The sequence below is a fragment of the Somniosus microcephalus genome, chromosome 17 (assembly GCF_052327205.1).
Source record: "Somniosus microcephalus isolate GS21.2 chromosome 17, FLI_Smic_1.0, whole genome shotgun sequence".
NCBI classification, from domain to species: domain Eukaryota; kingdom Metazoa; phylum Chordata; class Chondrichthyes; order Squaliformes; family Somniosidae; genus Somniosus; species Somniosus microcephalus.
The window spans coordinates 39773616-39797881 of NC_141003.1; the positions used below are offsets into that span (position 1 = coordinate 39773616).

At 46.4% G+C, this 24266-nt stretch overlaps 1 protein-coding gene across 2 annotated transcripts in view; it reads left to right on the forward strand.

Moving 5' to 3' along the window:
• LOC147105665 (cAMP-dependent protein kinase type II-beta regulatory subunit-like) overlaps window positions 1-24266 on the forward strand; it is a 334744-nt gene that overhangs the window by 130344 nt on the left and 180134 nt on the right. For both annotated transcript variants that reach the window (XM_086010222.1, XM_086010224.1), the window contains exon 2: window positions 19543-19657. The gene's annotated coding sequence lies outside the window, so the exon portion shown is untranslated. The remainder of the gene's footprint in view (window positions 1-19542; window positions 19658-24266) is intronic.

Consider the following 24266-nt stretch of genomic DNA (forward strand, 5'->3'; position numbering starts at 1 on the left):
ATTTTTTTCAATTTTTAGGAGATCGGAACAGAAGGGGGTAAGGCAGTGCTGGAAAATTTAGCGTTACTTGTCCACTTGTTATATGGAGGTGGAAGTCACAATTAATGTAGAATATGAACGCTGCAGTCATCTGAACTGCTACCAGCAATGCTGTGCTAACTAAAGATTTGGATTAGAAATCCTCCTGAGACTAATTACAGATATCTGCAATGTCCTGTTGTACCAGAAACAGCTGAGGAACAGTTAGTAAGAGAACAAGTCCTATAAATATGGGGAATTTTTCATTTTTATAGTTTGAACTGTTGAAAATAATTTCACAAATTCAATAAATTTGATATAAATTTATGAAATTCCAAGTCCATAAGATCCCCATGTGCATCTTGGTCTGCCTGTTTGCCATTGAAAGCTCGAATGTGTAGGGTGGAACACTCCTCCGATTGGAGGAAGGAGTTGGCATTGCTTTGTGCATGTTTTGTAATAAAACAGAGAAAATAAACCAAGTGGAATATCAGGTACGGAATTTAAAACAGGAAAAAAAACTGGAGTGACTTAAGTTTAAAAGTCGAGATTTTGTATTGATCCTCTTCAGTTTTCAGTTTTCCCTCCTTAAGTGTGATTAAAGTGTGATTAAAACACAAATCTAATAATATTACATTTTGTAACAGCAAGTAAAGGTCATCAATTAAATCAATGAAGCAAAATTAAAAATTGGTAGTTCCACACATCTATTCTTTCGAATGGTTGTTGCTCCTTCTCTGTCCTATCTGTTCTGCAACAATGAAACATGCCAGAGTTACAGCTGCCTCTGCCATAGCCGCCAACTGCCTTTGTCTGTGTGCCTGCTTCTGTCTGCTCTGTAGCTGCGCTATGCTAGTCAAAGCCTGGTGGAATCTAGTCTTAATTATCCCAGACAGTACTGTTAAAATTAGAGGGGATTGTGGTGTGCGGTCTTACTGAAATATTGAGACTTCCCTTTAACACGTGCAATGTGATATTATGAAGTGTTTACTAATACAGTCGGCATCAAAGCAATGGAAAAAATGATTTGTCATTAACCCTGATTTTAGGAATACGTACAACTAATGAGAAAATCATGAAAAAAATGTACTATTGTGTGTTACTGTTACTGTACTGGCATCAAAGGGAGAGTTTATCAACATCTCAATATGACTAGACAAAACCACAAGGTTTGAATTTTAGTCATTTTGCAAATATGCTTCCCAGTAAGATACTTCTAAACTATATTTTGATTTGTTCCAGTTTTTTAAAATTCATTTATAGGATGTGGCCAGCATTTATTGCCCATCCCTAATTGCCCTTGAGGAGGTGGTGAAAAGCCGCCTTCTTGAACCACTGCAGTCCGTGTGGTGATGGTACTCCCACAGTGCTGTTAGGTAGGGAGATCCAGGATTTTGACCCAGCAATGATGAAGGATGGGCGATATACTTCTAAGTCAGGATGGTGTGTGACTTGGAGGGGAACTTGGAGGTGGTGGTGTTCCCATGCACCTGCTGCCCTTGTCCTTCTAGGTGGAAGAGGTCGCGGAGGTGCTGCCAAAGAAGTCTTGGCGAGTTGCTGCAGTGCATCTTGTAGATGGTACACACTGCAGACACGGTACACCGGTGGTGGAGGGAGTGAATGTTTAAGTTGGTGGATGGGGTGCCAATCAAGTGGGCTGCTTTGTCCTGGATGGTGTCTGTAAAGTCTGTGGGTTGTACAGTTAATAACGACACAGACTTCAGGAGTAACAAACAAACAGGTCTTTACTATTCCGAGGTCAGGGCGAATCTGCCCCAGTTATCCTGCCACAACACTTATATACTGGTGTGGTCACTGTCGGTATTACAGTATACAGAAGCCAAACAAATAGTGCCACACCTAAAGTAGTTCTCTTAAAGGTGAACGGTTACATTCAATAGTTCCCTTAAAGGTAGACGGGTACATACACTACAATCCTCCCTTTTTAGCTTATTACTTACAGAGTCCCCGTTAAACATACATATCTTCAACTTCATATAAAACAATTTACAGATATAATCTCGGTGGGAACAGTTCATAGATTCAGTCTCTGATCTTGACTCGTTCCGAACAGCATCTCTTTGGTGGAGCCAGTTCACATGGCTAGCGTGACTCCTCCATAGCCTTTTTCTTGACGTAACAGCTTGAACTTTCGTCCTGTTGAACCAGCAGTGCGGACTTTTACAACCAACTGGCTGTCTTGATAATTTCCGGTTTTTCAACTAATTTAGCTCCTTTCGTAGTGTCCCGCCTGAGATGGTAGAAGTGATAATATTTTAGACGGTTATTATCTTCTGCTTCTTCTTTTTCTTTTCTGCCTTTTTGAAACTCTCGGAGCTCCTTTCTCGGCTGCCAGCCGTAGCGCCACCAACTCTCTATGTTCCTTAGACCTTAAGTGCTTCATCCGGATTTCAGCACTTTGGGAGTTTTCATCACAAACTGAGCAGACCAGATCCTCGTAATATTCAGTGTCACTCAACAGGTCATGGTAATATTCGGGGTCATCCTGAGTTAGGCCAGTGAGAGGCCCTTCTACTTCCTTCTTATCCATCTGGACGTTAGCCGACGGTGGTTCCTTCCCTAACCATCTTTCTTGAAAAGACTTCTTCAAACATTCATATTCATCCCGCTCTTCCTGGGTTGTCTGCCATTCCTTCACTACTGACCTCATTTGTGAGTTCAATACCTTCCCTTCCATCGGGGATTGCGTTATCAGGCTATTTAATCCTTCTACTGAAGCAGCTGTTTCAACATTCTTCTGTTCACATTGACGTGATTCAACGAACTCTTCATAGAGTAAACTGTAATACAAAATCTGTGTTGCCACCTCAGTTATTTCCGTAACTTTTGGGAGCTCCGAATTCCTTCCCTTTGAAGATTGAAGCTCGTGTTCCCATTGTGGAGTCTTGTCTCTCAGCATGTGAAGGAGTTGGCTGACCGTTAACTCTTCCACGGGGACTCTGTGGATCAGAGTCTTCTCCATTTCATCCACCTTTCCCTCCAATGCTTTCACCTTCCTTTCCTCTTGTACTTTGGTTTCAAGCGCTCGAAGAAGTTGCACCTTGATGCTCCCTAGCTCATGTTCAGGGCCCATTCTTACAGTCTCTGTGTTTCTTACAGTTTCCTTTCCTTCCACTGAAAGGATTCCCAATTGAATTTGTTCTTCAAGTCGTTGAACCTCGGTCATTGCCGCCTCATATTTGACTTGGGTTTCCTTCAATATTTTTATGAGTTCTTGGACATCTTGTCTTTCATGTTCTGCCAACATCAACGGTGTGGGGTTCAAGTGGTCCTTCAGAACAGCCACAATCTCTTCGAAAGACTGATCTGCCGGTTTAGCTGGTGCTAGTAAATCCTTCAAGAGCCCGTATGTCTTTGCGCCCATCGAGTTTAACAATGTTATCGCCTTGTCGTCTTCCTCTATTTTGTTGGCTTCACAATAGATCTCGATGCGTTCCACGTACGTGGCCCAGTCTTCTATCTCAGAATTAAAATCGTTAATATTCCCTCGCTTAGGCATCTTCCTTTCCTTGGAGCAGCACAGTATTTCTTTAAGTATTATTTATTATCTGTTTATTTCTAAAATGGCGGTTTTCCCGCGAAAATGGCGGTTTCCCGCTCTTCCTTTCTCTCCCCGCCCACTTCAATGGCGGTTTCCCGCCTCTGTCGTCTTCTCCACCTAATGGCGGCTTTCCGCGTTTCTTCCTGGTGGAAGGGGTATGCTTTCCCCACAGCGGACAGGTTCAGCCGCTGGGCTGGCTCTCGCACAGCTCCCCTTACTCGGCTCTGTCTCTCTCTCCCGCCCGCACGGCTCTACCGGCGCTGGGTACACCCCGTTAACGGAGGACAGTTCAGCCGCTGGACTGGCTCTCGCGCAGTCTCTCTCTCCGTACCCGGCTCTGTCGCTCTCTCCCCCGCACGTTCGGTTCTACCGGCTCTGGGTACCCCGTTGGTGGAGAACAGTTCAGCCGCTGGGCTGGCTCTCGCGCAGCCTCCTTTGCTCGGCTCTGCCTCTCCCACACGCTCGGTTTCAGCGCTCCGCGGCTTCGTCGCCGCCCGGATCTTTCCCGCCGATCGCGGTCCGGCTGTCACCCGACGCCGTTGGACCCAACTTCTGACCGGCTCAGCTCCCCCTCGACCGAGGTCGAGTGCTCTGCCCTTATCCTCCGGATACTTCTACACCTTCCCCTACTCACAGTCTCTTCGGCCGCCTTGTTCCCTGCTGATCGGCTCACTCCGTACCGTGGTAGAAGGGTAGTCAGTGCCTGTTGCAGACGGAAGCTTTTGTTGCTAAGTCTTCCACCTTTCTCCTGCTGCAGCCTCATGTTTTCTCCCAGCAGAACGACGAGGGCGGTTGCCTCTCTTCGACGCTCTTCTTGCTTTGGTAGTCTTGCCGCAGGGTACGATCGGACTCGTCGCCACTGTAAAGTCTGTGGGTTGTACAGTTAATAACGACACAGACTTCAGGAGTAACAAACAAACAGGTCTTTACTATTCCGAGGTCAGAGCGAATCTGCCCCAGTTATCCTGCCACAACACTTATATACTGGTGTGGTCACTGTCGGTATTACAGTATACAGAAGCCAAACAAATAGTGCCACACCTAAAGTAGTTCTCTTAAAGGTGAACGGTTACATTCAATAGTTCCCTTAAAGGTAGACGGGTACATACACTACAGTGTCAAGCTTCTTGAGTGTTGTTGGAGCTGCACTCATCCAGACAAGTGGAGAGTATTCCATCACATTCCTTACTTGTGCCTTGTAGATGGTGGAAAGGTCTTGGGGAGTCAGGAGGTGAGACACTCGCTGCAGAACACTTAGCCTCTGACCGGCTTTTGTTGCCACAGTATTTATGTGGCTGGTCCAGTTAAGTTTCTGGTCAATGGTGACCCCCAGGATGTTGATGATGGGGGATTCTGCGAAGGTAATGCCATTGAATGTCAAGGGGGGTAGTTAGACTCTCACTTGTTGGAGATAGTCATTGCCTGGCACTTGTGTGGCGCAAATATTACCTGCCACTTATCAGCCTAAGCCCGAATGTCATCCAGTTCTTGTTGCATGCGGGCATGGAGTGCTTCATTATCTGAAGAGTTGTGAATGGCACTGAACACTTTGCAGTCATCAGTGAACATCCCCATTTCTGACCTTATGTTGGAGGGAAGGTCATTGATGGAGCAGCTGAAGATGGTTGGGCCTGGGACACTGCCCTGAGGAACTCCTGCAGGGATGTCCTGGGGCTGTGATGATTGACCTTCAACCACCACAACCATCTTCCTTTGTCCTAAGTATGACTCCAGCCAGTGGAGAGCTTTCCCCCCGATTCCCATTGACTTCAGTTTTACTAGGGCTCCTTGATGCCACACTTGGTCAAATGCTCACCTCTGGAATTCAGCTCCTTTGTCCATGTTTGGACCAAGATTGTAATGAGGTCGAGAGCCGAGTGGTCTTGGCGGAACCCAAACTGGGCATCAGTGAGCAGGTTATTGGTGAGTAAGTGCCACTTGATGGCACTGTCGATGACACCTTCCATCACTTTGCTGATGATTGAGAGTAGACTGATGGGGCGGTAATTGGCCGGATTGGATTTGTCCTGCTTTTTGTGGACAGGACATACCTGGGCAGTTTTCCACTTTCTCGGGTAGATGCCAGTGTTGTAGCTGTACTGGAACAGCTTTCTAGAGATGGGGCTAGTTCTGGAGCCCAAGTCTTCAGCACGATAGCTGGGATGTTGTCGGGGCCCACAGCTATTGCTGTATCCAGTGCGCTTAGCTGTTTCTTGATATCATGTGGAGTGAATCGAATTGGCTGAAGACTGGCTTCTGTGATGGTGGGGGCCTCAGGAGGAGGCCGGTATGGATCATCCACTCGGCACTTTGGGCTGAAGATGGCTGCAAATGCTTCAGCCTTGTCCTTTGCACTCACATGTTGGGCTCCACCATCATTGAGGATGGGGATATTCATGGAGCCTCTTCCTCCCGTTAGTTGTTTAATGGTCCACCACCATTCATGACTGGATGTGGCAGGACTGCAGAGCTTTGATCTGATCTGTTGATTGTGGGATCGCTTAGCCCTGTCTCTGTTTCTGATGGTGCAAGTCACACTGCTGCGGATGTTTACACAATACCCTGAAAATTACTGTGAGAGATGTTCTCACACACATGCTTAATGCATTTCTATCATTCTTCTGCCGCTATTTAAACTGAAGCAAAATAAACTTTCTGTGAGAGTAGCTGAGAGAGTAATTTGATAGGAGGGTGGTACGGTTAATGAGGTTACATTGCTCACAGTAATCTCTAGGCGGACCAGGTTAAAATTGGTCCTATGGTGTCATCCTCATGTAAACACATCATTTGCATGGCTGCGCCTTAACCATGGCGGATTTATCTTACACCCTCCCTCACTTTCAGCAGAATTTAGGGCAGAACTTAAAGGTAGTGCAAAAACAACGTATCCTCTCCAATTCCCAAATTCTGAGCCATGGCCTAGTTAGATCTGCTGCATTTACATTGTACCACACTACAGACTTTAAAACAGAAGCTCACTTCCAACGCTGTGAAACACGTTGCAATTTCAAACTGGCCCAGCTTTGCCATACGGCACCATCTTTTCTGTTGGTTGAAAAGTTGACTTAAAAAGCAAGCCATGAGCAGCAGAGGGCCTACCTGGAAACTGAGTGTCCACAAACAAAAATCAGACCTGATCTATCATTCATCATCGCCTGAACATCTTCCAAAATAAAAGGAAATGGATAACTATATCCCTGATAATTCCAGTAGATCAATAACCAACCATCAGTTATATTGTTTCACCCAAGTGCAATTGGTACTTTCAATAAAGTATGGAGACATCTTGTTGCCTGACAATCTGTGCTCAAAGTGTCAAGCTGAGCATATTGAATAGAACAACACCAAAGCAGCAAGGTAGCAAGAAATGCTTCTTAGGAACAATGCAGCTGAAGTGACCCCTTTTGACTCTTGGACTGCATCAGAATTCCCTCCACCTTGCAGATAGTAGCGAGCCAATTGTAGGGGGTGGTGTGTGGGTCAGCTTCACCTCTGACTTGTGAACGGTTCGAATCGCTCCCACTCCCTTGGTTCGAGACCTGGGACTTATTTGGGGGTTGTGATGAAAAGTGCAGCAGACAACTGAATTTTGGTATAACAACAGAAAATGCTGGAAAAACTCAGCAGGCCAGGCAACATCCGTGGAGAGAAATTAGAGTCAACGTTTCGGTTCAAAACCCTTTATCAAGACTTGATAAAGAGTTTTGACCTGAAACGTTGACTCTAATTTCGCTCCACAGATGTTGCCTGGCCTGCTGAGTTTTTTCAGCATTTTCTGTTGTTATTTCGGATTTCCAGCATCTGCAGTATTTTGCTATCGAACTGAATTTTGGTAAAAGGAGTAAGATCTTTATTGAGAAAGAAAATATGCAACACAATAACCTTAACACTCTAAATTGGGGGAACACTTCAGAATATATGAGGGAAAATAACAATAGACAGAATACTTCACCCCTCCCAATCCCACTTCACTAGCTAAGTTGGGCTCCAGAGGACAAGGGATGATGCTCACCAAAACGACTTCCTTTGACAGTTGTAGAGGTTTGCGATCTCGGGGTTCTCTAGATGTGTCGGTTGGGGCCTGCCGTACCCCGGACGTGGTAGAGGACTTCACCTGCGTGGCTGGTCAGTCTTCGCGAGTCCGCTGATGCGGTAGGGTGCGTATTGGATCTATCAGGTAAGAACCCAATTTCTTTTGTTGCAGAAGTAGGGTTTAGAGTCTTTTTCAGTAAAATCTTACCATGGGGTAAGTCAGGATAGATTGTAGAGTGGAAAAACTTGTGGATCTTCGGTTTTCTTCTGAGTTGGGTTTTGTTGGTCGCGGTGGCCCAATATTACCCGGTTGCTGGTAATATTTGGTTGTTTGTTTCGTGGGGCCCTGGTCTGCTGCGAGGTCTCCGACGGTACGTTATTTCTTCGAGAGGGAGCTTCTTCTTGGATTTGAACTTGGTGACTTGATTTCACATGAATGATGAAGCAAACTCTTTTCTTCAACTCGTCTCCACTCCTTGAACTCTCCTCTCACTCAACTGCTTGAACCGCTCGACCTGAACTGGACCCGCACTCCTTGAACCGAACCCTGGAACCGCACTGCACCTTTGTTGAACTTGTCTTCTTCTTCTTCGAACTGAAACTGCTTGACCTGCCGTTGTAAAAGCAGGCCCTCAATTATACCGTTTGAGGCCTGCTAATCTGCGCGCCAAATCAGCTCTGTCTCATTGTTAGTTTTGGCGGGCTCGTTAACATTGATGGGTTAAAAATTGTTTAATAGGTTTCGGGATGGTCCCATCAATCTTAATTGGTTTAAGATTGTGTAAAGTGGTTTCGGGGTGGACCCATCGATTCTTAAGTGGTTTTAAGTGATTGTTTAACCTCTTGTTTAATTGCAGTAACATTTGTCTTTACCTGTGGGGCCCAAGGTTCTTTTGTTAGTTGGTGGCATGTTCTGCATTATGTATACTTTGGATGGTTCTGTAATTTTGGGCGGGAACTGCTCTTCCGTTGGTCTATTGTCATTATGTAAAATGACTGAGACAGTCCAAATAGCCCCCAGACAGCTTGGCTAATGCCAATACTCAAAACTGTCCATTTACAGAGGCCAAACCCAATTCATTTTATTGCACCCCCCTTTTATTCCACAGGCTCAAACATGCTTTTAAAATAAAAACCAAAATCCTGGGGTCCTTGATTTTTAAATCTCCCTTTAGGCCCAGTATTCTTATACCATTCTGACATGGTTTATTAACAGTCGAAAAATCCCTTCCTTAGGGTAATCTTCTTGGTTTTGGGGAATCTGTTGAATTTTGCGAATCTTACACAATCACTGATTTTAATCCCAGGTGGCTCTGGGTCTTAACCCCTCATGTTTTTCTGAGCAATAAAATCCAAATCAAATATTTAACAGACAAAAAATGCCTTTTTGTCACCCTGATGCTCCCTATAAATGCCAGCAGAGTGGCTGGAATGGATGGTGTGGCCTGCTGTTTACTTGTTTATGAGCCTCTTGGGAATGTGTTGGCATGGAGCCAATATCTCAAGTGCCTAAGCAATGTGATCCTGCTGTTAACCACTTACATTTTCAGGCATTGGATGGTGCTGGCCAGCAGTCTCACTGGACTTGCTATTCAGAGAGACAGCAAGATCCAATGAGCATCTTCTTGCCACTGGTACGCAGCACTGGCTCTGAAAGTCCAGTGATGGTCAAGAAGCCAGAGTGATGGTCTCAGTAAGACACGTGGAACCCTGAGTTGTGGTTGTCTAAGTTAGTTGAATGCAGTACAGAAAAGAGAGCTCTTGCCAAGCACTTGTGCCAGGTCTGCATGGCAGCAGTGTGATTTGCCACACAGGAACCTAGTCCTATTCCATGGATCGCTGTGCTGGAGTTGGTCTCTGCAATCCTGTCTGGAGTTGCTACATGCTCCAGGATGCCCAGCAGTGCTTTGAATCCCCTGCTGATAGTGCTTCACGTACAGGCCATGGTCCCTCCAGCTGTCCAAACTTGTTCTGCACATGAAAGGAGATTGTGCACGGTCCCTGCACATAAGTGTGCTGCTCTACTAGCATTATTCTCTTTGGTGCAGGATGCATAAGATTAGGGTCATCAAGCTCTTCCTCACAATGAGTGGCACCTTATGACCCTCCATTCAGGAATGTCAATCTTCTATTCTTCCTCCAGTCCATTCGTGCTTGTTGTCTCCACCCTGTGCTGCTTCCCCATGCTCACTATGTAAAGGCCCCCAGGTACTTGACTCTGGGTTGTTGCCTGCAAAATAGTGAATAACAGAGTGGGGGTTACAATGTTGGCAAAGTGGCTTGGCTGTTATTTTTGCTCCTCCTCTGATTCTTGTTGCTCTACTTCAGCCTGCATATACTGAAGTCAATTATATAGCCCATCTCTAATAAATTGGCTAACTCAACATAGCTCCCGTAGCAAACCTGCAAGCTTCCTGGTCTGTATGGAGTAGCAGTACATGTCTGTGCATTTATCTAGAGCCACCCAGAGAGCATACCCTAATATTCTATTTGAACTGGCAATCACAGCCTCACAATAGTGAACATACTCTTTATTTTGTTGAATGGTAGCAAACGTTCAATTACTGCCTCACACCCTGGAGACATTTTCAGTGAGTGAAAACTATCATAAACAAGTCTTTCTCTTGCTTCATGCTCTACCAGTTTATAATGCTCACTATGTAATTATAATTATGATTTCCTCTCTGTCTCCATGTATTATTAGAAGTCTTGTTTCTTCCACACACTTTCTGTTTGCCATACTTACTTCCTGTGTCACAATCGATAGCTGTGTCTGGGTGTTATGTCTAGAGTTGCATTTAAACTGGAGGCAAGGTTTACACTCTACAGCTTGCTGTTTGTGTACTTATCATTGCTTGGCTTTCAGGCCTCTAAACACTAGGCAGTGCCATGACTCCACATTGGCCTCTACTTTCCCATGCTTGCCTATCCTTTCCATCAAATTGCTTTCCCTGCCATTTTCTCTCTGCAGTTCTTCCATCTTAGGCCTTGGCCTATAATCCCACACTTCCAAACTGCTCTTGCTATCTGGCATCTTCACCAGCATTGGGCAGTGGTCCACACCAGCACCCACCACAAGCCCCCACCCTCTGCCCTCTGGTTTCTTTGGGTCTGTTGTGTTAGGTCTCAGCCAGCTCACCCGTACCCACTGCTGCCCATACCTTGTTCGTCTTCACCCTCTTCAGGCTGCTGTCCTGATCCCATTTTCACCCACCCCCAAACCCCGATCTCAGCCCCTTCTGCCCCATGCCATCTGCAGATTTTCTCACCTAGAGCTGCTGTTCCAATCCTAGTCCTGGCCACACTCTCTATTGCCCACCATCTACATCTTCGCCCACTTTGGGTTGTCATGGTGCCTGATTTTTGTTGTTTACAGCACTTGTTATGCTACATTCTATTTATAGCAAAATAAGTGTTAGAATAAATTATCAGGCATCAGCTGGTTGAGGGGCAAGTGGTATAAGGAGAGAGGGCACTGCGGGAGAGTGCAGAAGCAATTAAGAGTTTAGGGAAGAAGAGGAGAATTCGGGGTGAGAGGGCAGAGGGGCATCTGAGGTAAAGAATGAGGGGCAGAGTGTTTGGGGTGAGGGGATTTCAGTGTAGGTAACAGGGTGAGTAAACAAAAACGTTAAGTGCAGGTTAGGAGAACATGGGTGACTGTGGAGGAAATGGAAAAAAAGGGAGCTGAGAGAATGGGTGGGTGATGGTGAGGGGAGTTGATAAGGGAGCAAACATAGAAGATAGGAGCAGGATTAGGCCATTCGGCCCCTCGAGCCTGCTCCACCATTCAATGCGATCATGGCTGATCATCCAAATTCAGTACCCTGTCCCTGCCTTCTCCCCATATCCCTTGATCCCCTTAGCCATTAGAAATATATCTAACTCCTTCTTGAATATATTTAATGAATTGGCCTCAACTGTCTTCTGTGGTAGAGAATTTCACAGGTTCACCACTCTCTGGGTGAAGAAATTCCTCCTCATCTCAGTCCTAAATGGCTTACCCATTATCCTTAGACTGTGGCCCCTGGTTCTGGACACCCCGCCATCGGGAACAACCTTTCTGCATCTAGTCTGTCTAGTCCTGTTAGAATTTTATAAGTTTCAATGAGATCCCCTCTCATTCTTCTAAACTCTAGGGAATATAAGCCTAATTGACCCAATCTCTCTTCATACGTCATTCCTGCCATCCCAGGTATCAGTCTGCTGAATCTTCGCTGCACTCCCTCCATGGCAAGAACATCCTCCCTCAGATAAGCGTGGGGTCAATACAAGACATGAGTGTTAAATCCGTGAATCTTAAGGTATGGTGTTCTTCAATAAATAGACGGAGACTGCAGATGAACAATCAACAGGTGTTTACTGGATGAGGGTATTCTAAAAACTAACAGTACAGATCCCTACTCAGGGTTTATATACAGGTGTGGTCACTGCCGGTACTACAGTATACAGGAGCTGTAAAAGTAGTTCTCCTCTTAAAGGTACATACACTACAATTCCTCCCCTTTTAGATTAACAGTACCATAACATTCAAATAACAGTTAACACTTTTAACATGCACATTAACTGAAATAGTCCATTTATAGATTCAGTCTTTGGGGCGGCTTCCTGATCCTTTCTGGATAGCGCCTTTCCTGAGTGTCTTGTTCTTGGTGCGGAGGCAATTCTGGCCCCCTGTCGTCGGTTAGTTCATCAGCTTCCGATGCTACTGTTTCTGGGATAGATGCTACCGGTATGTCGGGTTTATCACCAGGTACGCGAGACATGGGGTTGACTCGTTCCTGTGATGCTAGGATCTGGTCGACATGGCATCTCACAATGTTCTCCCCAACATCCACTGTGTACATTAGTGGCCCCTGCCGTGTGCATATCGTCCCTGGTTGCCATTTCTCTGTTCGGTAGTCGCGGGCCAAGACTGGTTGTCCTACATTGAAGCTCCTTGTCGGCTTCTCATTGATGTGCTGGAATTGTTTATTCTCAACATTTCTTCGTACATTTGGTCTGAGCAAATCCAGACGAGATCTCAACCTTCGGTTAAAGAACATCATGGCCGGGGTCTGGTTGGTAACTGCATGTGTCGCATTTCTGTAGGCTAACAGGAAATTGTCCACCTTATGCTGCAGTGGAATGTTGTCATCGCACATGGCCCTTACTGCCTTTTTAAATGTTTCTACGAACCTCTCAGCCAATCCATTTGTGGCTGGATGATACGGGGCGGATGTGTAATGCCTTACCCCATTCCTTCTCATAAATTTCCGAAACTCTTCAGACACAAACTGTGGTCCGTTATCAGAGCAAATCTGTTCTGGCAAGCCGTTCCTGGCAAAAATGGTCCGTAGGACTGCAATCGTTTTCTCCATGGTGGTGGAGGACATTTTGATCACTTCAGGCCATTTCGAGTGCGCATCCACTGCTATTAAGAACACTGAGTCCATGAATGGACCAGCAAAATCAATATGCACCCGTTGCCATGGAGAGGAGGGCCACTCCCATGGGTGTAGAGGGGCATGTGGTGGTGCATTTTGGACCTTCTGGCATCTTGAGCAGCTCTTTGTTAGGTCCTCGATTTGTTGATCGATTCCCAGCCACCACACATAAGCCCTAGCAAGGCTTTTCATTTTCACCCCTCCCAGATGGCCTTCGTGAAGCTCATTGAGCACTCTCTCCCTTAACTTGGGTGGAATTACCACTCGGGATCCACACATCAATGTCCCCTGGCATACTGACAGCTGTTCTCTTCTGGATGAGAATGCTGGCAACAGTGAGTCGCCATGTGTTGGCCATCCCTTCACCGTCAAATCATATACCCGAGACAGTGTCAGATCATTTCGGGTCTCCTTCTCTATATCCACGTTAGTTACTGGCAAGCGTTCAATTATAGTTGAATAAAATATTTCGACAGGGTCCACTGCTGGTATTTCCTCCGCAGTAGGCAGTGGCAGGCGTGATAGCCCATCAGCGTTTCCATGCTGTTTCGTGCCCTTATACTCTATTTCATATTGGTTCGCCCCTAGAAAAAGGGACCATCTTTGTAGCCGTTGTGCAGTCATCACCGGAACGCCCTTCTTTGGATTAAAGATGGAGACAAGTGGTTGGTGGTCAGTCAGCAAGGTGAACTTCTGCCCGTGCAGATAGTGGTTGAACTTTTTCACTCCCCATACTAGGCTGAGGGCCTCCCTGTCAATCTGGGCGTAGTTGCGCTCGGCTGAGGTTAGTGACCGAGACGCAAAGGCTACTGGCCTCTCCAACCCGTCTGGGAATTTGTGCGACAGCACCGCTCCAATACCATAGGGTGATGCATCACACGCCAACCGAATTGGTAGTGCTGGGTTGAAATGAGCCAACACCTCTTTTGATGTGATCAATTCTTTGCACTTCTGGGAAGCTCGTTTATATTCGTCATTCCACTTCCATGGTACCCCCGTTTGCAGTAGGGTGTTCAGTGGGTGTAATACTGTAAACAAATTTGGTAAGAACTTATGGTAGTAGTTCACCAGCCTGAGGAACGACCTCAGTTGTGACACATTTTCCGGTGCTGGAGCCTTGACTACTGCCTCAATCTTTTCAGGGGACTTATGTAACCCCTCTTCATCAATAACGTGGCCACAATAAGAGATCTGCTTCTGGAAAAACTCAAATTTGTGGCGATTAGCTCGTAGCCCATATTCCTTCAATCTAGTGAGCACCTGCTCCAGTTTGGCGAGGTGATCACTGTCATTTTCGCCCGTGACCAGGATGTCGTCCAAATAACACTGGGTCCCTGGAATCCCTTGCAGGACTTGATCCATTGCCCTTTGCCAAATAGCCGGAGCTGATGCTACCCCGAACACCAGCCGGTTGTATTGGTAGAGACCTCTGTGAGTGTTGATCGTGAGGTATTGTTTCGAGGCTTCTTCTACCTCCATTTGCAGGTATGCCTGGGCCAGATCAACCTTAGTGAAGCGTTTTCCTCCAGATAGCGAGGCGAAAATATCTTCAATCCGCGGAAGCGGATATTGTACCGTGTGAAGGATTGGGTTCACTGTCACCGTAAAGTCCCCACAGATGCGAACCTTCTTTGGTTCCCCAGGCGTATTACTCAACGACCTCTTCATTACAGGAACGATGGGTGTAGCCCACTTGCTCCAGTCCACTTTGGACAGTACTCCTGAACGTTCCAAACCTTCCAGCTCTGCTTCGACGGCTTGCATTTTCCTCTATTTTGATCGTCGCTGTTATGCCTTTTAGTGTTCCGAGTCTCTCCTGGAACACTTCTTGTGCGTCAGTTAGCATTTTTGACAGTCGTCCAGGTGTGACGTCGTCATCCTTTTTGGTCTCTACCGTCAGTGCCTGTATGGAATGCCAATCTAACTGTATCTTCCGGATCCATTCACTTCCTAGTAGTGGTGGTCCTCCATCTGGCAATGCATATAGGTCCATTTTTGGTGTTTCCTTGCCGTTGTATATCACGTTCACCCTTATTTTTCCTTTGGGGTAGACTTTTTGCCCCGTGTACGTCTTCAAGACAATCTCTGTATCTCTCAAGGGTATATGTGAGAATAGCCGCTTGTAGTCCCTTCGGTTTATGACTGTTAGGGCTGATCCTGTGTCCAGTTCCATTTTCACTTGGACTCCGTCTATCTTGAGCGTGACCCAGATAGTTTGATGATCCTCCATTTTGATTACATTATGTAGTTTCAGACAACCCAGCTCCTTGCTTCCGTATCTTTGAGTCTGTATCACTTTTCTGTTCGTCTGAACTACTCTCCGTCACCTTATGTACCTTTTTGTACTTCTCCTGTGGAGATTTCTTGCTGCTGGTTTTCTTTCCACACTGTCTGCACACTTGGTCCTTGAACCAACAATCCTTCTGGTCGTGTGTTGTTCTGCTGCAGCGATAACACTTCACTGCTCCATATGACATTTCATTGGTGCCATATTCTTGCGGTCTCCATTGTATTTCTGCAGCGCCCCGTGCGGCTGCTTCGTGTGATACTGCCATGCTGAAAGCGTAAGATCCTTTTCTGATAGAAACCGTTTCTGGGTTCCTTCACTTTGAAGCCCACACACAAACTTGTCCCTTAACGTATCTGCTAGTCCCATTCCAAACTGGCAGTGTTTCGATAGCTTGCACAGTTCCGTTAAATACTCAGCATTGCTTTCGTCTTTATGCTGGTTCCTTTTGTGAAACTTAAATCTTTCTGCTATCAGCAGCGGTGTGGGGTTTAAGCGATCCTGTAGGATTGCCACTATGCTTTCGAAATCCTTATCCACTGGCTTCACTGGGGTTACTAGGTTTCGCAGTAAGCCATACGTTTTTGCACCCATGGAATTCAACAATACCAGTGCTTTCCTGGCATCTGGCACTTCATTCGCCTTGCAGTACACTTCAATGCGTTCCACATATCTTCGACTTCATTGTCAAACGCTGTGACACTGCCACTCTTCGGCATCCCTGGGTGTGGTTAGACTGGCTAAAATGGCACCTCCCGCGCTCTCCCTTCTTCTCCGCTGGCTCAAAATGGCGTCTCCCGCGCTTCCCTTTCTTCCCGCGCTCGCCCTTCTTCTCTGCTGCGGCTTCAAAAATGGCGTCTCCCGCGCTCTCCCTTCTTCTTCGTGGCTCAAATGGCGTCTCCTGCGCTTCCTTTCTTCCCCTGCGGACGCTGCTCAGCCCTTGAGCACTGGCTGCGCTCTGCGCGTTTTCCTGCGCGCCTCTCTCGTTGCCGCCGCTCGGTCCTGAACCCCGGCTGTGCTTTACCCTCTCTCTCTTTTTGTTTTCCGTCGACGCCGCTCAGTCTTCAACCCCCGGCTGCGCCCTGTGCGCTTTACCCTCTCTCTTACCCCGTCGACGCTGCTCGGCCTTTTCTGTGCCGTCGGTCGGCTCCAGCCGCCGCTGTCCGGGAAGGGTGTTGCCAGCCTGTTGCTGGATCATCGTGGCTGGAGAACCAAGCCCAGCTCTCAACAGCCTCCCCTGCGATGCTCACTCTCTGCTGGATGACTGGGTGGTTGCTCGTGGTCGACGCCCGTGCTTTTGGCCTCGACTTTCTTCCACTGTCCTCCAGGAGCGAATCCCTGGGAGGAAATGCAGAGTTGCAGGTAGGTTCGAATCGGCCTCGTCGCCACTGTTAAATCCGTGAATCTTAAGGTATGGTGTTCTTCAATAAATAGGCGGAGACTGCAGATGAACAATCAACAGGTGTTTACTGGATGAGGGTAGTCTAAAAACTAACAGTACAGATCCCTACTCAGGGTTTATATACAGGTGTGGTCACTGCCGGTACTACAGTATACAGGAGCTGTAAAAGTAGTTCTCCTCTTAAAGGTACATACACTACAATGAGGGGATGGTAAAAAGTGGAAGAGTTAGAAGCAGTATTGGGAGGGTATTGCAGGATTGGGAAGGGCTAGTGAAGATAAATGCATTGATCTGGTGTGTCAGAAGCAAGAGACATGGCAAAAAGGATAAGGTGATTGCCATGGGGAGCAGGGAGGGCAATGGAGAGGGGGTGAAGGAAGAGAGTGAGTGAATCCTCGGATGGGTTTGAGGAGCAGAAGGCGTGTGCAGCTGCTGACATTCACGTGATGGGAGGTGGCAGTACGGGGCGAAAAGGGCGTTACCCTCTGGCCTGTAATGTCACTAGCCATCATCCCATAGCCAACTCGCACCAGTGGCCATCACGAATCATAACCCACAGTTCACCAGAAACCTACCTACAGTCCTCACCAGATACCTCCCCCAATGACCACTTGTACCTCCCACCAACCAGCGTCTTTATCTCTCAACAGAAAAGAACAAAAGATAACACCAAAAGTATTACCGAAGAAGACAAGGAAAGAGTGGAACAAAAGAGGGCACAGATGCAAGCAGAAGAGGAAAGAGGAAGAAAGAACCAGCAACACAAGAGAAAACCAAAAAGAAACATCAGAGAATATGGGGGAATAATTGGACAGCGACAGAAACCTGTCGGTGTCACCGCGGCCTCGGGTTTACGGCTGCTGAAAATGGGCGCAGTGCTACCCGGCAAAAATTTGCACTGGGGGCTGGAGAATTGTAGCGTAGCGCTAACTTGCAGTGTAACCCCACCTCCTGGTGACATTAGTGGAGGCCGTCGACGTGAAGTTCCTGTCCTGGAGCGGCATTGCAACTTCTTACAGCCCCTGGAGTTTGCAATGAGTTGTGGGCAATTAAAAGGACTGTGAATTAAAGGGACAATGCGTTCAAAACTAATAAAAATTAAAATCAAGTGAAAAAATGCATTTTGCAGCCCTTACTGCCGTACAAAAAAACCCATTAAAAATAATTCCCAAATGGCAATCTTCAGCTCTTGAAGCTGAATTGTCTTCCACACCTAAAAAAAAAAGGTAAAAGTGCTTCAGCATTAACACAAATGGCTCAGCAAGCCAGGGAAGGGGCACCCAGGGTCTCGCACGCAGCACTCCAGCTTTGTGCAGGGGGTCAACACTGCAAGAGTGGTCCTCTACCCACAGGGCCCAGGAGGCCCTCCAGAAAGAACGACGTGGGAGCACATCACCGAGGCTGTCAGTGTCGCCTCCACCACCTGGATCCAGTGCCCAAATAAACATTATGACCTCGGACCACTGGTCGAGGTCAGTGAACGTATCTTCAAAAGCCATCTCCTACCAACTGCACCACTAGCCTTACACACTGCTCAATGCATGACCCCCACCCCCCACAATCACTCACCTACCAACAATTTGTAACAATCATGAGGCACATCTCCCATTCCTAGCCTCACCTCATCCCCTTGGAGGAGACGGTGCTGGCCATTCTTGGCAGGGGCATGGCTGAGCCCTCGGCCAGCGGCGGAGCAGAAAGGATACAAGATGCTGGTATCCTCATACGTTATCCTCCTTCCCCCATGCAACTCTTGCTTTCCTGCCCTCCCCTCCCCACAACTCCACCCTTGTGCCTTCCTCATTTTACACATGCAAGAAATGCAGCCTGTCCAGCCAGTGGTTGGCCAAGAAGAGGGAGAGGAGAGTGAAGAAGAAGATTGATTTGACTCTCCCAGCACCAGCTCCTCAAGGTCAACCAGCAAGGCCATTTGCAGTGTCCTCTACTGAAAGTCAGCAGCCTTCCAACAGCCATTCTGTAGCCATTGGGTGACATCGCTCGGCTAGGCAAAAGCACACACAAGACAGTCACTAAGGGAATGCATAAGGGTGATGAGTTGATTTATTGATGTCATATTAGATGGATAGATGGATAAAGTTGAATTGGAACATTTGCTTTGTGGTGGCTTTTATTTCAGCATTGTGGTCAAGAGGATGCTGTGATGGTCAGTAACAGAGGGAAAGTAAGGTGTGGGACTAATGTTGAAAGGGGAATTAGGGTTGTGGTCACTGGGATCGTAGGTGGATGATTCCATCCTGGATATCCCGGCCAGAAACGGGCTGTCTGGATTGCATCCTTCATTTTGCTTCCTCCTCTTTGGCTTCTTCCTCTTCTGTGTCTTCCTCTTACCTCTGCGAGCGGATGCTGTAAATCTGAAATGACAGCATAAAATGTTGGAAATACTCAGATGGTCAAGCAGCATCTCGACCTGAGACCTGAGCTCTGTTTCTCTCTCCGTGGATGTTGCCTGACCTGCTGAGTGTTTGCAGCATTTTCTGTCTTCTCAGAGGCCTTCCTTTACCATTTGAGGGGTTGCAAGTGTCCAGCAGCCCTCCCTACACACTTAAAAAAAACTTGTAACAACTATTGCAGCAAGCTACTACTTCAATAAAATAAAAAAAACAGTCCAAAAGTTTAAATGCAAACTTACCTGAAAGATGTGTGTGTCCCTTTAAGAGGTGCTGACAATGCCTCTGTCAGATTGCCTGCACGTTAGGGTTGCCTGGCATGCTCAGTGCTCGGGTCAAAGTTCACCGTGGTGACGTTAAGTCGCTGTTGCACACTGACTGACATCACCATGCCATCATTTTTTTTGCAGGGCGCTACTTAAGAACGCCAGCGCTATGGGGACTTGCAAAATGGAGGATGGCGCGGGACCCGCCACCAACTGGCCGCTTTCTTCACTTAACACCACACTAACGGGTGGCACTAAGGTAGGGAATTTCTCCCCCAATATGTTTTGACTTACTGTGAGCAAAGTTATAGCAGGCCCATTTGTATATAAAAAAAACTTGGTCCATTATATCTATCTATTAATATTCTTTAAAAAGTCCCCTTCACTTCAAATTCTTTCCTTCCTCACCAAAACCTCAAATCATTCCTTTGCCAACCCATCCGACCTTGATATCTTTCCTATCCCTGCTTCTTCCCCAACCTGTCATCAGATTTACTACGAGTATCACCATGGTAGGTCCACCAGTGTACATTGGTCTAGACATTGTTTTGTGCCTGACTTCGGGCACGAACGCAGCGACAAATAGGAACCGCCACACCGAAACTGGTGAGCAAGAAGACTCTGCAAAATTGGCACCGGAGCAACGGTGTGCCCAGGAAGGGGAATAGATGATTGCGAGGGGGGCGAGCAGTGCCTGGCAGCAGTCTGCAGTTTTAATGTGGAGGTAAAAGGTGCACTCCTGCTCCTCCTGGCTCCACATTCAGGTTTTTTTACTTACCTTTTTGTTGACAGCCTTTAAGGATTGCTGGTTTTGCTGCTCTGCGCCTGAGAGAAATGACTGCAGCATGCTGGGCTCAGATGACAACCAATTTCAGAAATGGGCCTGAAACAGGCGTTAGGCCCCTGATTTAATTGGCAATGGGCCTAACACCTGTTTCAGGTGGCGTCCTAACAAATATGATGCGCAACACATACCTGGCGCGGAATGAGCACGCCTACAACGCACACCATATGGAACCCTTCAGCAATCCAATTTCTAGGCCATTATTTTTTTCACTTACCATTCAGTGTTGTTCAATATTCACTTGTCCAGGTGCAAATTCTTTATAACTGCATTTAAAGATACAAATTGCATTCCTGAAAAATTTAGTATCATCAACAAACTTGGAAATTCTGTTTCCAATCAAGGTCACTAATAAATTCCTGGAACAGCAGGATGCCTTGAGCTAAACTATGTTGGATTCCACTAGTTACTGCTGCCAAATTTGTATAATTATTATATAACCGTCTTGTTTTCTATTATCATGCTAATTTTGTCTTTAGCATTTAACTTCTTCCTTGACCTCTTCAAATTTCATTTTAGCAGTAACTCTTTTGAAAGTAATCTTGTCATTCTTCACCCACTAACTCAATTAATGCCTCCAAATTGCAACACATTTAGGCATGACCTCACTTTCATTTTGAGCAGGTGACCCTAAATTACCTCTTTTATAATAGCTTCCAGTACTTTTCCTGCGAACTAGTCTAATTCCCACAGTTATGCTTCTGTCCTTTCTTGAACACTGGAAACATATTGGCTCTTTTGTAAATCTCCAGCTTTGTTTGCTTGACTATCTTATTCTAATTAATACAAAGGCACCTTCTGTGGCATTGGTAAAAGATTATGCTGTTGCAATGGCGTAATGCTGGCTTTGGGAGCAGAAGAGAGTTTTGTTCAGGGGAATGTTTATTAGATCCTGAAAAAGAAATAAAGACCACAAAGTTCCAGGGGGGCAGAGAGTGGGTACCTTGCCAGCTGGGGGCGGGCAGAACTTGAGGCAGAACCGGCTTACCTTCCGGCATAAGTTCCTGCAATGTGAGTGGATGAGTCTTCCACCTGCGTCCCCGCCCCCATGTCTTAGGACATGTTTTGGGAAATTGAATAATTCTGCTAATTATGCCCTACTGGACTCAAAGGAATTCTCAGCTGAGAGCTGGCATGAGTTCTGTTCAGGGTCTAGTAAAGGCTCAAAAAGGTTCTGCAGGAAAAGGGAATCGATTTTAGAGAAGACCCATTAACCTTGCAAACCATTGGGTATTTGCTCCCTTAGGGCCATTGTGCTGTCTTTCCTCTTTAGCCCTGGCTTGACATGCCACCACTCTGATTTCCCTCCTAGCTGTTGCGGGGAGGGGCGGCGGGTTGCATCTGAAGCTTCTTATAGGTGTGGGTCACCCAAACTATTTATGTTAATGACCCTGCAATTTGGGACAGGGCTCTGCATCCCTATCCATGGAAACCGGGGAGTTCTGTTCCATCACACCTCTGACAGCAGAGTGGAACTCCTAGAATTTCAGGGCCAAAGTGCTTTCTTTAATCACCACAGGTAGATAAATAAATAAATATTCCCCTCGCATAACAAAGTTATGTACTTAAATAAATATCTGCATCTCTCACAGATCTTTAACTCCGATACTAAATGGGCACACCAGCCCAATTGTTTAAGATTTAAGTTGTTATAGAGTGCTCATAAATCAGTAAACTAATTTGCATCTTTTCTTCTTCTCCAAAATGTGACGGGCAGAGCAGTTGCCAACATGGCAGGGGAGTGGGACTAGCTGAAGTGCTCTTGCAGAGAGCCAGCATGGACTCAACGGGCTGAATGGCCCCCTTCTGTGCTGTAACCACTCTATGATTCTATGGGTCAAAAATTGGGTCACGCCCCCTTTGGGGCGCTTACTTCGCTGGGGTGCTACTTTTAGCGCCCCGATAAAGTTAGCGCCCCTGCGTCCGAAATTCGGTGGTAGCGCTCCAAGCAGGAGGCGGGGCACTACTGGAAGCACTCCCCCCTCCCTCTTGGGGCACTCCAGCCCAATATCACGGCGCTATGTGCCGCAGCGCCAGGTGCGGCGGCACGTCACGCCGCAGTACTGCAGGCTTTCCTCCTCTTATTAAAGGGGAGGGGCCTTGCGCAGCATGAACCAGGGCCCAGCTGGGCCACCAGGGAGAGGGGTGCCGGCAAAAGAGCCTGGCACACAAGAGGAGTGCCGGGCTGCCTGATCGCGGCTGGCACCCCGGTTACGTCACAGGCAAGGTTTTCTGTGCCCACAGCCCATAGAGGTGTCATTACAGTAGAATTCCTGTGGGTTTCAAGGGATACTCTGCATCCAACCAGTATACCTGTCCTTCCATTAAAAATCACGGAAATAGTAAATTAGAGGTCACGTGACGTGGAAATTGACACACGGCAAAACGCACTTGCCAATCACATTAACAAGATTCACAGCACATTTGTTAAAACAGAAAGAGCACTTTGTAATTGTGTATTCTGCTGAGGCTTGATGTCTCATTTGGGAGGGTACAGATGGACCAGACGTTAAGATGCAAACAGTCATAGGTGAACAGTACAGCGTGGCTACATCCAGGGAAAGAACCATCTGAAGAAGGATATTTATTATTGTGGCAATTTCTTATGCTGTAATTACACCTTCCCATCAGTGATGTCTTCACTCAGAGGGTGGTGAACCTGTGGAATTCTCTACCACAGAAGGCTGTGGAGGCCAAGTCACTGAATATATTTAAGAAGGAGATAGATAGATTTCTAGACACAAAAGGCATCAGGGGGTATGGGGAGAGAGCGGGAATATGGTATTGAGATAGAGGATCAGCCATGATCATACTGAATGGTGGAGCAGGCTCGAATGGCCTACTCCTGCTCCTATTTTTCTATGTTTCTATGTTTCTATGTCACTGCAGCACCTCCACCGGACCATTTGAAGTGCTAAGTCCTAACTAGTGAAAGACAGTGATAAAAAGGAATCATAATCTTAACCAATCCAATTGTTTAAATATCCATTACATCCTTAAGATGATAAATTCTTCTACAGAATTACTTCTTAGCTTTGGAATGTTGAAGTTTATATTGGTTTTGTTGTATTTGCATTCTGGCAAGACTGCTGGGTAAGACCACAGAAGATAATTCATTTTTATGGCATATTAGATTGCATAACAATACAGTTGAGACAAAGGCAGCAAGGCAAGGACAGATGTGGTACAAAGTTACACTTGGTGCTTGCTGGGATCACAAGAACACTTGCATTATCAACGAAGCCACATATTTACCATCGTTTAACAAATTCTCCAGCAAGCCTGGTTCACCACGACACTACTAACTCTGCATTTCAACCTCTGCAACAGAATTGCAACGTCTGAGCGAGGAAAGAGTGTGATGCTTCACTGCTGGTAGTCAACATAGCGGCTTTGGGTTGATATAGAATGACTTGCATGAAAAGAAAAGCATCAACAACGATAATGATAATCAACTTATTTTATGCATACCCAAATGAAAACTATTTAATTCCATTGTTTTGCAAAATAAGTTTAATTCTATAAAATTGTGTAGTCCTGAAAGCTACTTTAATATGCAGGATGAATAGCATTAAGTTAATAAAGAATTGATATAGTTGAGGGTTTCATTTTTACGTCACAAAGCGTTTCATTAGTCAACACTTTATTCAGTATTCAGTTTAATTAATCTTGTGTCTGATGTTGTATCACAATATAAGATATTGGCCCAGAAATTCGGGTCTCCACGGGTGAGTACGCGCTGACTACTCACCCGTAAGCCCAATGGAAGTGCCGGTTTCCTGCATGCACTGCACATGCGCGGGAAACCGGCACTTCCGTTCCCCTGAACGAAGGGGTTCAGAGGTCGAACGCGTGCGCCGGAGAGGCTGCGAGCGCGCATCGAACTTACGTTTTTTTTGCAGGTTTTCCCAGGAGGGTAAGTCTCCAGAAGTTACACATATAAAAAGCAGTCGCAAGGCCTGCTTTTTACAAGGTAAGTGGTGAATTAATTAAAATTAAAACATTTTTTCCACAGGTTTATTAT